This window comes from Carassius auratus, chromosome 20 (assembly GCF_003368295.1).
Source record: "Carassius auratus strain Wakin chromosome 20, ASM336829v1, whole genome shotgun sequence".
Classification (NCBI taxonomy): Eukaryota; Metazoa; Chordata; class Actinopteri; order Cypriniformes; family Cyprinidae; genus Carassius; species Carassius auratus.
In genome coordinates this window covers 1,291,261-1,305,444 of record NC_039262.1, presented here as the reverse complement: position 1 = coordinate 1,305,444, position 14,184 = coordinate 1,291,261, and the positions used below count along the sequence as shown (strand labels likewise).

The following is a 14,184-nucleotide window of genomic DNA, read 5'->3' as shown; positions in this document are numbered from 1 at the left end:
TTCGACTGTCACATCCCACGGGATTAATGATCTCCCACTGTTTTCCGAATGAAACCTTGCTACTTCCCCGCACTTGTAATGCCACATCTACTGTAAAACAAACGCGTGGTCTTAAATAAAAAAGTAAATAAATAAATCAGAGTGTGGTGTCAAAGCTACTTTAAGCTAGCCAAGTTTCACATTACGCACATACGCTTGCTGCAGTTGCACTACCCATAAATTAAAGTGGCACAGAGCATACTTATTGAAAATCCGGAGGGGAAAATGGAATTACTGAGGGCAATCCGTCTCTGCGCTCCACGCGGCTGACGCTAAAGGGGAGGGTAATGGCTTTTTTCCCCGTGGCCGAGGGGAACGTGTGTGCACATTTAGGAGGTGCATTATATCCTTCAGGTGGCATGTACTCTCCTGCACCCCTCAGATGAGCTTAATGCGCGAGTGTAAAAATAGCATGTGGCTCAGGCAATAACGAGGCCAAGAAAAGGAAACATTGTTCAAAGCTGTAAATAACGGCATGGTGAACTCATGCGATACAATCAATGCTTATATTAAATTGTGTAAATATAATTTAAAATTCTTCCAACCAAAATCATGCTAATGTAACATCAACTGAAACTAGATTTGCACAAAATTGAGAATTTGAAATGAATTGCCCACACCTTACAGGAAGCTGAATTGACACGTCATTAAGAAACATCTTTTGCCAATACAAACAAATCCCTTTTTTCCTTTGGAAATACGCCATATTATGCATTTAAATTGGCTTGCGAATGCTTTTTCATGTTGACCTAAAGGAACTGGGCTTTAAACTCGACGGGTTCATGTTCAGGTGAGGGTGACCCAGATCCTGGAGACGTACTGAGATCACAAATCTTCTCTTTTACTACTTTGCCCTTAAGCAATGCACTTAACCCAAGCGTGCTTCAGAGAAATTGTTCCTGCCATTAGCATGGTTTGGATGAAATGCATCTGTGAAATGGCAAAAACACTGATAAACACTGACTATTCATGTATGTAAGTTACAGAAACAGTGACATTTTCAGTGCAGGTCCCCTAAGCTGAGCTACAACAAAAAGCAGAATGTGATTTTGTGAAACAATGAAATCCTCTATGAATTTCAGAGCCGGAGAGACTAATCTGTGCACATCGCCTGCCAAAACATGTCTCCTTCAGTCTGATATCACCAAACAATCACGCAAGGTCCTCTGTCAAACACAAGGTCAGTGGAAACCGGATCCTGTGTGCGTGCGTCTACAAAGGTCCAATGTTTACGAGGACAATTGTATCTTTCCCTAAGCAGCGAGTTCCTGTCATCTAGAGTCCCTATAAGCGTTCTGATGAGTTGGCTCCTCAGGTTTTTCTGTAAGGCGACTGGCATCTATCCAGAGTACCTGCGCGACAGTTTTCAGCATTCAGTGGAATAGAATCAGACAGAAAGTGCAGGGACGACGAGTCCTGCCCAGCGGACCAAGCTTATGAATTGTGAATGGGAAAAACTAGCAACTGTGCCAAGAAGAACAAAGGGCATCTGAGGACAGTCACTCACAGCTCGGACTATCTAATGTATAGTGAGTATTAGGGACTAACACACTTAAAAAACAGCCAAGCTACTAACTACATCTCTCAATATTGGGACAGCAGTGCAAATGTGCACAAAAGTGCTGTTTTTGTAGTAACTATATTTTGGAGGTAATTGTGCTAAGCTAACTGTTTGTATTTATTCTACACTGTTTTATCTAAGGACTGAGAAAGCTAATCAAATGAGATTGGATAGATTTTGTCCAATACAGAAAAATGATACTGTTAGGGTTAGGGTTAGGTTATATAAATTAGGTCTGTTTGAGTGTTATTGCATAAATTCAGTTGAAGTTAAATGTATTTATATATAGTACAGTATCACATTTAAGCAATAAAACAAACAGTCCATTCAAATGTCTGAGGTTGGTACGTTTTTTTTAAAAGTCTATGAAAAATACAATAAAAGCAATAAAATACAAAAAAAGGGGAAATATTATTACAATTTTAAATAACTGTATAACTTGTATATATATTAAGATTTGTAGAATTTATTTCTGTGATGGAAAGCTGAATTGTCAGCATACAAATTTCAGTGTCACATGATCCTTCAGAAATCATTCTAATATGATGATTTTCTGCATAAGAAACATTTCTGATTATTATCATCATAAATTAACCCTTTTTGTAATCCATGTTGTTTCAAAAAAAGCTTTAGAAAAAAATATCATGCATTCATGCTTTACTGGAATATATATATATATATATATATATATATATATATGAACATTCAACTATTGATGAATTAGATGTCTTGCACTTCAAAGATTTTTTTAATAAAAGCTGCTGTAGTTACAACTATGTTTGCCATTTTAATAAAACAACGAACCCTCCAATAATTATTAATTCTAAAATTATTTTGCAATATGTCAAAAAGTCAAAATTTCATTGGCTCTTAAAAAAAAGTAGCTTGTTGTTTATAGTGTCACCAACAATGAAAATGAGATTCAAAACACACTAAATAATGGAAATGAGATTCAAAAACACACAGTAAACAATTTAAATGGGAGCACACACACACACACACACACACACAAACACGAACACACACATAATAAATCCAGCAGCACTCGCAAAATATTTTAATAAGAAAAATCTCAAAAAGTGATCTGGCAATGGATGTAGAAGAGTGTAATTTGGAAAACTGTAGAGACTCGTGGAGAGTAAATACAGTAAATGGCAATTCGGGAGAAAGTTGCTCAGCTCATCTCATTGTTTGCGACTCTGAATGCGGCTCCTACCATTCAATGCACCCACCGTGAATGTTTAACATATGAATGGGGAACTTTTATGCCCTATGAAGACCATACGCTTGCTGATAAAATGGCTGACAAAGCTCATCCCATAGTCAAAATAGTGACAGATAGCACATTGCTTTGGAGCACACTTTCCAGAATGCACAACATAGTATTTTAGAGGGGGATGATTTGAATGCCTATTGTGATTTCTTTTTTAAGATCCCTCAATCATGGAACACATTCTCTGCTTACAAAAATGGAAATTAATGTTAATGTGTTCTAAAATGGGGGGAAGAAAAGGTAGAAAGAAAAGGGTTGACCTTTTTCCCAATTTTAGATACATTCATTTGAGCGAAACGGTGAATGGCTGCTGGCCCTGTGATAGAAACCAAAGTCTTCCTACAAACCTGCAAGAGAGAAACAGAGGGAGGGAAAAAAAATGACAAATATGCGCCCTACAAAAAGAACAGATTGGATCAACGGCTGGTGGGAAGGGAGGAAGGCAAACCTTTTCACCAGGTCCTTGAAATACAAGCTGCAGGAAGCTAGAACATTTGGTGGACTTCAAACTCTTTGCCTTCAACTATAATTTTCAGGTCTGTAAACTCTTTCTCTCTGCGCTGCTGGTTCAGCTCCTTCAACATCTCTGTAGAACAAAGAAGAAACAGACAATGCCAAACACGTGTTTAGAATTCAGCTTTTTTTGGAACAGATGCATCAACAAAAGCAGACAGTGGCAAATATCACCACAGTGGCATAGATCAAATCAGAATTTATTCGGCATCGAATAAAAATGCAACACTTTATGGACACATTAGAAGCAGAATAAACAATTCACATTAGACATCAAGCAGAAATGATTCAGATTAGAAGATGCAAACACACAATGCCATATTTCACAGCTTTAGAAAGAATACAAATAGGAACTGACTGACCTATATGAGCAAGAATAAGTGTGCACATACTGGCAAAAATTTAAAATACATTTTCTGCCCAAACCATTGATTTATTATCATATTCCTTGGGGTACATTGGCTTTTTTTTAACAATACTTGATAGGAAAACTGTATTGTCTGTATTTTAGGACAAGGAGAACAACATAGCAGAAATGATGATTAATGTGTGTCAAAAACCTAACTGGATCATTCTTTGTAATTTATAAATATATTACATTTTCTATTCAACAACCTGGATGCATGATTTTTTTAAATTCTCTTTGTGAATTATAAGAAAGGAAAACAAATGTGATGTTGAAAACTTGATTTTAAATACAGCCGTATGGTATTTCGTTCCAAATAAATGCAGTTTCTATTCACTGCAAACACTGGCGCTGAGAGTTTAAGACCATAAAATCATCATATCAGCAAAACAGGCCAGAAACCAACAGAAAGCTTCAAAGAGAGAGACAAACCTCAGCAGACACGGTGCAAAACACTTTCAATTCATCAATGCATTCAATTCCTTAAAAAATACCTGTGCTCTCTGATCTTCATTAACCAAAAACAAAAGAAAAGCTTTGAAATCAAGCAGGGGGGAAACACTGCATTGATAAAAAAGCAGCGATTGAAATGAAATAAATAAAGTGTAAAACGTTTATACAGATCAAGTGCAAAACATATATAGAGTATATAGAGATTTGCTAGTAAAATCAGATGAATATTCCTGCAATGCATGTTTACCAGAATCATGGGAATATTCACGCACAATCAAGCAGCAGATGTAAACAGACAGATACCGAGGCAGAAGTCCTATAGGATCTATAAAGCGATTCTGACGAGCAGACCTCGCAAAGCATCTCCAACAGAGAGCCAGCGTAAGGTCAATGCTTCAGACAGCCATCTTGTCTCTTTATGCAACAGCAGCTTTCTGTTTCGCAATCCGTGACAGCTACAACATATTTCAGCTGTTACAATTCAAAAATATTCCTCGTTTTGACACACTGTATTGACAACACGTTACACAAGTCCTTATGCAATGTGTTATTGTGATTCACCATCGGCTAATTCATGCCACTTCCCCAGCCCCGTCGACTGTTTATTTCCACAGCCTAATGGTCCAAATCTGTGAATTTTCATGAATAACGGCTCATACTGAGCGAATGTGTCTCTTGGTTGATTTTACAGCCGATACAAGCCGTTTGTTTGATCTGGCAAAGCGAGAACTTAGTCAAAGTACATCATGTAGTCAAGATTTGGGAACAAAGGCATGTGGAGACGTTCTGTGAATACAGAAAATTACCTCAGTTTTCATCCTAGCGTTTCTGATATAGACCGTGAAGACAGCTAGCATCAATTTAAACAATTTAAAGCATTTTTACCAAACAAAGCCATGTTCTACAGTTTATGGACATAATATCATTTATATCTGTTAACTATCTGAATCACTCATAAAATCGCAAGACAACAGTGAAGATCCGACTGCAGGGAGAAGCGAATCAAATTATTAGAAACAATGCACTATTTCAGAAATCAATTTGATCTGCAGCGCTAAAGCAAATGGAACAGCATTGTAAACACATCACAGAAATGAACAACTACATTAACGCAGTGCGCGCACAAACACACACACACACACACACACACACACACACACACACACACACACACACACAGAACGATAATGAGAGCCTTGAGCCACAGCGGCCACTTCAGCTTTAGAAAACCAAACACAATGAATCTCAGGGCCGTCTAAAATTACACTGAAATGACAAAGAAAGCAGCTGATTTACTGACGCTCCAACACTGAGGCCTGGTTGTTTACGGTTCAGAATGAATCAATAGGCTAAATAATAAATAAATAAATAAAAATATTTAAAAAATATAAATGTGTTAAATGGAATTTTAATTGCCAAAAAGCTTTTAAAAGCCCACAGTATATTACAGTCTGAATTATAGTTGACATGCAACACATTTCATAATATGAAGCCATTCTGAAATTTGCAAATTTCTTGGGATTTATCGGACAATTTAAGCTATTTACTAAATGCATAAATACACAAATATAAATGCAATTTTTATGTGCACATATATATATATATATATATATTAGGGGTGTAACGATACGCGTATTCGTATTGAACCGTTCGGTACGACGCTTTCGGTTCGGTACGCGGTACGCATTATGTATACCGAACGGTTCGTTGGAGTAATTAATTATATTTGAAAAAAAAAAAAAAGACAGAGAAAGAAATATAATGATATGCGTTCAACAAGGTAGCCCAATAACCCAAACAACGTAACAGGCAACGCCCCTGACACTCCCGAAGAAAAAAACACCATCTTATATGTTTATGTTAGGCTACTCAGCAGGCGCTCGCTCACTCAGTACACGCTGAAGGCTCGTTGCAAAATAGCCAATGCGTTTAACAGACTAGAAATGAGAAGATCCTCCAATAACCAACAGGTCTGGTGTTTGGGTGCACTTTGGATTCCCTTTAAGCTATAATGGTGATGGCAAGAGAGTGGTGGATAAATAAACAACGGTATGTCGCATCTGCAACATGACAGGGTACACCAGCGGGATTACAAAAACAAAAAACAAAAAAAAAAACAGCGGGAATATCTGGGATATATGCGTCAGTACTATCTGGGAAAAGACGAAAAAAAGGAGAAACATGCACGCAGCAAACTATCCCTGCAGCATTTAGACACTATAGCTTACAGGGAATCCAACCCAAACACCAGATCTTATATTTCTGGTCTGTTAAATGCATTAGACATTTTGCAACGAGCCTTCAGCGCGTGCTGAGTGAGCGAGCGCCTTAGGGGCCGTTCACATATCGTGCCTAAAAACGCATGGAAAACGCTAAGCGCGTCTTTCTCCTCCTTTCCAAAGCGCTTGGGCAGAAGCGCTCATGAGGCGTCTGTCTTTGCTAAGCAACAATGACGTGCTCTCTCCATGAGACGCGGAAATTTCAGCGAAGGATAAATGGATTTGCAGCTCTAAAAATCGCTTGCAGTAGCTCTGCTACTGAATTTATTTCAAAATTGCAATCCATATACAACTATGATCAGCTGTTCCTTCATCTTGGCTGAGCTCTCAACGTTGTTACGGGAAAGGATGAAGCTGATTGGTTGGTTCTTGTCCCATGACCCGCGGTGCGCTTGCGGCATTCTGAAAAGTTGAGATGTTTTTACATTTTGCTGTATCTAAAACGTATCGAACCGAACCGAACCGAACCGTGACATCAGTGTATCGTATCGAACCGAACCGTGAATTTTGTGAACCGTTACACCCCTAATATATATATATATATATATATATATATATATATATATATATATATATATATATATATTATACACAGATTGCAATACAATATTTCTAATAAAATAGTTTTTTTATATAAATGCACATATTGTGTATGTGTGTGTGTATATATATATATACTACAGATTACAATACAATACTTATGATTCACAAAATTGATTTTTTAGTTTTACAAATTCAAAAAAAAAAAAACTGTTGTGCTATCAAACACACAAAAAAATAGATTTAGAGATAGAACCATTATTAATTTTTTTTATAAAACAGTTGTTTACGGTTAAAACTGAATTGATGAACAAAGAAAAAACAGCTAAATGGACTTTGCATCACTTAAAATCTATTTAAAAACCCATAATATTTTACTGTGTGAATTATATATGACATTTAATTTAATTTTAATTTAATTTAAACATGCAAAACATTTCATGATATAAAAATCTAAAGTATTTTCTAAAGTTTTCTAAAATCTAAAGTTGCAAATGTATTTATTGGACAATTTAAGCAATAAACAATGCTAAAACAATGTAAAACAGCAAAAGTATAAATGTAACAATATTCAGAAAGAAATATCATTATTAAAATGTAATTAATAGCTGGATTTTGTGTGCATTAAAATAAACACAAAATAGTTTTTTATTAAGCTACAAACATAGATTATGTATTATGAAAAGCAGTGCTAAAACCGTCCTCTGCTAATTAGCAATGCCGAACTGACAGCTGTTCTTTGATTAGAATTAAAAAATATATATATTTGAATAATGTAAATGCATGTGCTCCATATAACACAAGTTTTATTTTAGAAGATGTATGTGTGTGTATATATGGGGATTGCAATAGAAATGCGCGTTAAATGACATGGCTTTCACCTCCAATCTCCAGCTCTGCACATGACACCCAATTCACCGAAGAACAACGGTGAAAGAGCTCGACAGGACCACCTAGAGTTGTCAGTAAACAATGGTTCACCCGCAAGGTCGCTGGACGCGGCAGAAAAGCTGATGGAAAAGCTAATTATACGGTGTGGCTCTCCGTGGAACAGCGATCATTAGCACTGGCCACCAAACATCACATGGCAGGTGAATTCTGAGCCCCTCTGCCCAACCTGAGAGGCACACGGAGGTAGTGGAGATGATTATATGTGATTCGATGGTTTGAACACACGCTGGAAATTACAGAGTGTGTTGTGCATGTAATGGGAAAATAATTGGCTGTCTTGCAGAAAATGGTGCAACAGTAACCTACTTTCTTTGTTGGTGCTGAACTAATGCTAAAATCTCCATTCTGAAGGTGTGTGTCTCCTGTAGCATGCGGCGGTCATGTGGAGGGAGGAGGAAACTAATGGAGCACGAAAAACAAAGTCTCATGAATGTATAGGGTTCATGGTCAGGCATGTCTCGCTCGCAGGTCATCAGCCGTGCTGCTCTCACCTCTCACCTGATTGGCCTCTCAGTGGACTTAAACAGCCAATCAGCAGGTTTCAGTCCATTAACCACAAATAAACAGAGAAAGTTCAATAATCCAATAATGCACTGTGGAGAAAAACACAGACTCTGGGATGCCCGTCTGTTCACTGCTTTGATAAATACACCACAATTGTTTTGAAAGAAAATATCAAACTAAAACAGATGATGATAATAATAATAATAAAAGATTATTTTGCATCTATGGTGAATAAAAGTATTCATAAAATAAGTATTTATATAAAAAACAAGTGTATTAGTTTCCACAAAAAAGAAACGAATTAATAATGATAAGACTATTATTAATTCTTCTTCTTCCATTTCTTATTATGTATTTATTTATTTGAATTATTTTATTTGTCTGACTTATAAATTATCACTGGCACTAAGTTATTAATAACGGTTATTATTATCAGTGTTGAAAACAGTATTTAATGCTTGCATTTTTTTTTTTTTTGTGGAAAACATTGATGAACAAAAAGAACAGTAATTATATTAAATTAAAATCTCAAATGTTTTTAATGTTACTTTTGATCAATGTGCATCAATGCTAAAAAAAAAATAATATTCATAAAATACATATTCATAACAAATGCTAGGGTAACATGGTTTCCACAAAAATAGTAATCGGCGAAAATGTTAATAATATGTTTTTCACATTTAATCCACAATCCACATTTCATTTCTAGATGTTTATTAATTTCTTCAGTACTCCAGATGCTTATAAAGTATGCAAAATGTATTTTTTATATAGAAAAAAGCTAAAATATGAATAAAACTACACTGAAATAAAAATATTAATTATTATTTTATTTTTTTAATTAGAAAATCAATTGCATTCATTTCATAATACACACATTTAAAAGTATTTTTATGTGCTAAATAAATCTTTGACCTGTGATCTGATATAATAAGTGCAGCAAATAATTCAGTTTGGAAATGGTCAGGTCAAAGCAAAGATCTAGAACTTAATACGTCTCCAAAACAAAATGGATAACATTGATTTTGTCTGTGATTAATTTTTAGAAATGCAGAGAGCACAGAATGTGTTGTATTAGAAGAAGAGGTCCTCGAAGTCTTTCTTTTCAGGCTTTAAGAGTCCAGCATGTGAGAGTGGACTAACTGCAAGGCCGAGACGGGAGAGAGAGCTTACTGTACATGCAACAGCTTCACGGACACAAAGACTCACACAGAGCCGCTTCAATTCAATTCAACTAGACCATGAATGGACGAGATGAAAGGGGGAAATAATATAATGGCCATTTAAGTGCATTGGAAAGACGGACATGAAATGGCCCTACAACAACCTTTCGATGAGTTTTTCAGATGCATTATTGAGCTATTCTAAGGTTCACTGGGCAGCTCATGTTTTCCAAAATGGCAACTGCTAAACACGTGGACTGACTCGTTACATCGGTACAGCGGACCGATACAAGCCTCCCTGTGGGGGTGTGTGTAAGGAGGATAAAAAGTATGTAAAAAAAAAAGCAATAGCTAAACATTTATTCCTGTTATCCACGGTGTAATAGGGCATGTCAGAGCCATTTCTATGGCAGCTACTGAGGGAGTGAATAAAAAAATGACATCCAATCAGAAGCCAGTAAAGTGTGTCACCATTACAAATAAGACAAAAACAACAACATTTGGGGAAGAGTCCATTTGTGAATGCAAGGGAGGGGAGGACGATTCATGAAGCACTGCGGAACAATCTACTGAAAGCAAGCCTGGAGAAACTATCTGTCATTTATTTTTATTTTTGCACATAACATTGGTAAAATTTTAATGTAATGTAAAGTGTAAAGATTTTTAACATATTTGCTGTTTTATTAAGCATATATTGCATATTAACTAATTGATCATTAAATGTGTAAAGCTAAGATTCAAAAATAAAATAAAATTAATGCTCTAAACATGGTGATAATTGCTGGTTTTAACTTAAACGTAAAATTTGATTAAAAACAAAACTAAATAATCAAATATAATATAATATAAAGTAAAAATGTAATAAAATAAAATACAAACATGTTAATGCTCTACATTAATGTTAAATTAAGTAGTTTTAACTTACTAACTTAAACATTTACTTGGAAAAAACTACAGAAAATAAAATAATCGAATACAAACTTAAAAACAAGTAAATGCTCTTTAACATGTTAAACTGACATTCCTAGTTTTAACCTACTCAATGTAAAATGTAATTAGACAAACACAAAAATAAAATAAAATAAAATAACCTTGTGATAGATAGATTTGAAAATCCCTATTTGCTTTTTCCTTCTTCTTTCAGCTTTGAATAGCAGCAGATTCCAGCAGCTCCGTGGATTACTCCTGTTTCTTTCCAGTTGACTATCCAGGGACATGTTACCAGCGATTCTGAGGCAGTGAATCTGTGCTGCATGCCTCACTGGACAAATGATCCTTGGCCTCGTCTTAAACAGGAGGAGATGCCTGTCAGGAGTCTGTGCTCTCGTCTCCAAAACCCAGAGTCCAAGACCAGCACAGTGTCACTTCAAGCTACATACTGACACACACACACACACACACACACAGATGGCCTTACAAAAACAGAACTGAGGTGGCAAAAGCCACCAATAAAATCCATCCAGGTTACTGTGGCAGCAGCAGGGTTGTCAGTTCGAGTTCAAAGATCACGATCTGATTTACTATCTGAATCACAGAGCTGTGATGTGAAATATATTCCCTGACCGCTCAGAATAATGACAAACTCCTTCTACAGCCATGGACATAATAAATATATATACTCTGCTAAAATCCAGTATATAAAATACATGAACCAGGACTCCTAGCTGAACTCTAACCACATTTTATTACGTTTCGTCTTCACAGATAAATAGAAGCACTCAACATACTTAAGTCAAATATTATCTAGTCAACCGATATTAAAAGAAGAAGAATCTCTGAGATTGGAAAAGTACTGAAACCACAAATGCAAGAGGCCTGATGGGTAATTTAAAGCGTTTCTGCAATCTCGTTTGGATTCAACTCATTGAAATGGGGTTATTTCCATCAGTCACAGCTGATCTGCTTTTCCTGCTGGATTAAACTTTATAGATTGTGACAAAACACAGTTAGTGATGACTGTACTACACAGCACGGCCATGTGTTCCTCACTGGGAGCTCATGAGTACTCTCAAAATACTCATGCCTTCATTTTCACTTCATGTTGGTGACTGATTAACTTTTGTGATATATTCATATTGTACGAATGGATGGCTCTTTAATAAGTAGCCTTTCTCTGTCCTCCGAAATAAATAAATAAATAAATAAATAAGGCATTTTAAGTCTAAATTTTGTGTTTAATTTTTTAAAGGGTTTGCATAATATCAAAGAGAAAGAAATATAAACTTTTCCAGAATATCTTTACTTTTGGTGTATCCACTCAGAATTGAAAAAATATATATTAAAACATTATTTTTAAAAAAATTATAATTAAATTAAATAAAACTAAAATCTACTTTCCTGTATTTTACATTTGTATTAATAATTATTTTTAATATATATATTATTTTAATTTATATATAAAGTGTTACAGTCAGGGCCATTACATTCTATTTATTCCATCCTAGTCTATTTAGCAAAAAAAACTATAATAATTATAAAAATTAATTATATAGACAGATATTATTTTATAAATTAATACAAATAAATGTTCACCCCCGAATAACATTACAAATATTTAATTAATATATTAAAATAAAATTAAGTAGCAATCCATCTTTTTTTGTTCGTTTTCTTTTTTAAATGGTTAATTCCACAGTCTTCGGCACTTACTAACATGAGCAACATAAACAAGCCCAAGTTTTCTCCATCATCAAAAAAGTGAGAAATGTCTTTACCATCACTCCCAAAGATCATCCTCTCCAATGACAGAAAAATCCACTACAATGTTGATCAAGGCTCTTTACTCCAGGATAGGTGATAAATGTTTAAACATAGATGAAGCAGTTTGAAGAAGTTTTCAAAAATAGGAAAACTACTATAAAAATCCTTTTACACAAGCAAAAAACATGCATTTAATCATATGTCAAAAACAGCTTAATAATGTAAGTGAATCGAGAATGAACGGATTAGCTTGCAAATGTGAAGATGTGTGACATGAGAACTCCAAATAAAACATCTTAAAGTGTGCATATATTTCTCATTAGTGCTCTTGGCCCTCTTTTGGTTGAGCACCCTGTAAATTAAAAATAAACTGGTTTACAAGGCAATGCTATGTTCCAATACAGATTCATCTTGGTTGAGGGAGAGGCTAATCGTGACGAAAATTCATAATTGACAAGCAAAGCATGGACACACACACACACACACACACACACTCGAGCACAAGCAAATGCATTTATCTGACTAATTCAGGAACTCATTAACTGAATTAATCGCAGCAATTAGCTCATGGAATAAGCAATTATTTTCGGCACATGGCCACAACTTACCAATGTACACACACACACACACACAGAGAAACCCAGATCAGTTTAAAGTGTTAAATCATATTTGATGGGCTGGTCCTTAGGTTCAGTGTTGAATATGTTTGCATCTCGGTTCAGAACAAAGCAGTAGGAGTACAGTATGCTAATTCTCTCTCAATCCTTTTTCCTTCCCTTGTTGCTGAAAAAAAAGATATATATATAATCCACCGACACATTATGCTTTGGAAGAAACCACTTGCGTTTCTTGTGTACTTGTCACATTATGCCAGAAAGGAAGTTTAAAAAAATAAATATATAAAAAAATGTAAACAATAAAAACGGCATGCTTGCCAGAACATCAGCACCTCCCTTCAATTTAGTCACTTTCAAATGTCTCCAGAAAAGGTTTATGGAGACAATAGATTAAAAAAAAACAACAACAACGTAGAATCCTATTTTCAGCCAAGCATTTATTCTAAATTTAATAAATAAAATGATTTTGAACACTGCATGTTTTTTTTATTTTTTTTTTATTCAAAGCATTTTCCTCAGTTAATGTCAATTCTGGTGCAGGGATATTGTGCGATTATTTTACAAAAATGTCCACCAAATGTTTCAAACGTTTCTATCATTTACATTGATTTAAAGTTTGATCCAAAATGTGAATTAACCACCAAAATACAGCAATATTTTAAACTAGTTTTCTACAGCATATGATGTTTTAAATGTGTTAACCTACTGTAAATACTTTTCAAAACAAAACTATAGTGCTGTCACATTATAATGTTAATTTAGAGCAATTAACCAAACATATCAACAGGAAACAGTAGTTTTTAACTTTACACAATATATTACATTTGTTATACATAAAACAACAAAAAACAACATAACATAACCAATAATGTAAAACAGTGCAGTATAGAGAGTAAAATAGAAGACCAAATTAAAAAGCTAGGTCTATTTGGATTATTTTAATCTCATGATCTCAAAATTCAGTCAAAAAAAGAGCCAGGATTGCAAGCTATAAACTCAGAATGAATATATAAAGATATAAAGTAATATAATATACAGTTATTTATGTAGTTATTTTTAACCCCATAACAGAAACAAGTCACCATACAGTAACAGTTTTTCACTGTTACAAACAAACAAACAATTAATAAAAATAAAGGCAATTTCAAATAAATGCATATATGCATGGAGAAATATTTAAGCATT

The 14,184-nt window shown here is 34.8% G+C and overlaps 1 pseudogene; it reads right to left on the bottom strand.

Annotated features, from left to right (window-relative positions):
* LOC113120478 (kelch-like protein 29) overlaps window positions 1-14,184 on the bottom strand; it is a 255,212-nt pseudogene that overhangs the window by 70,120 nt on the left and 170,908 nt on the right.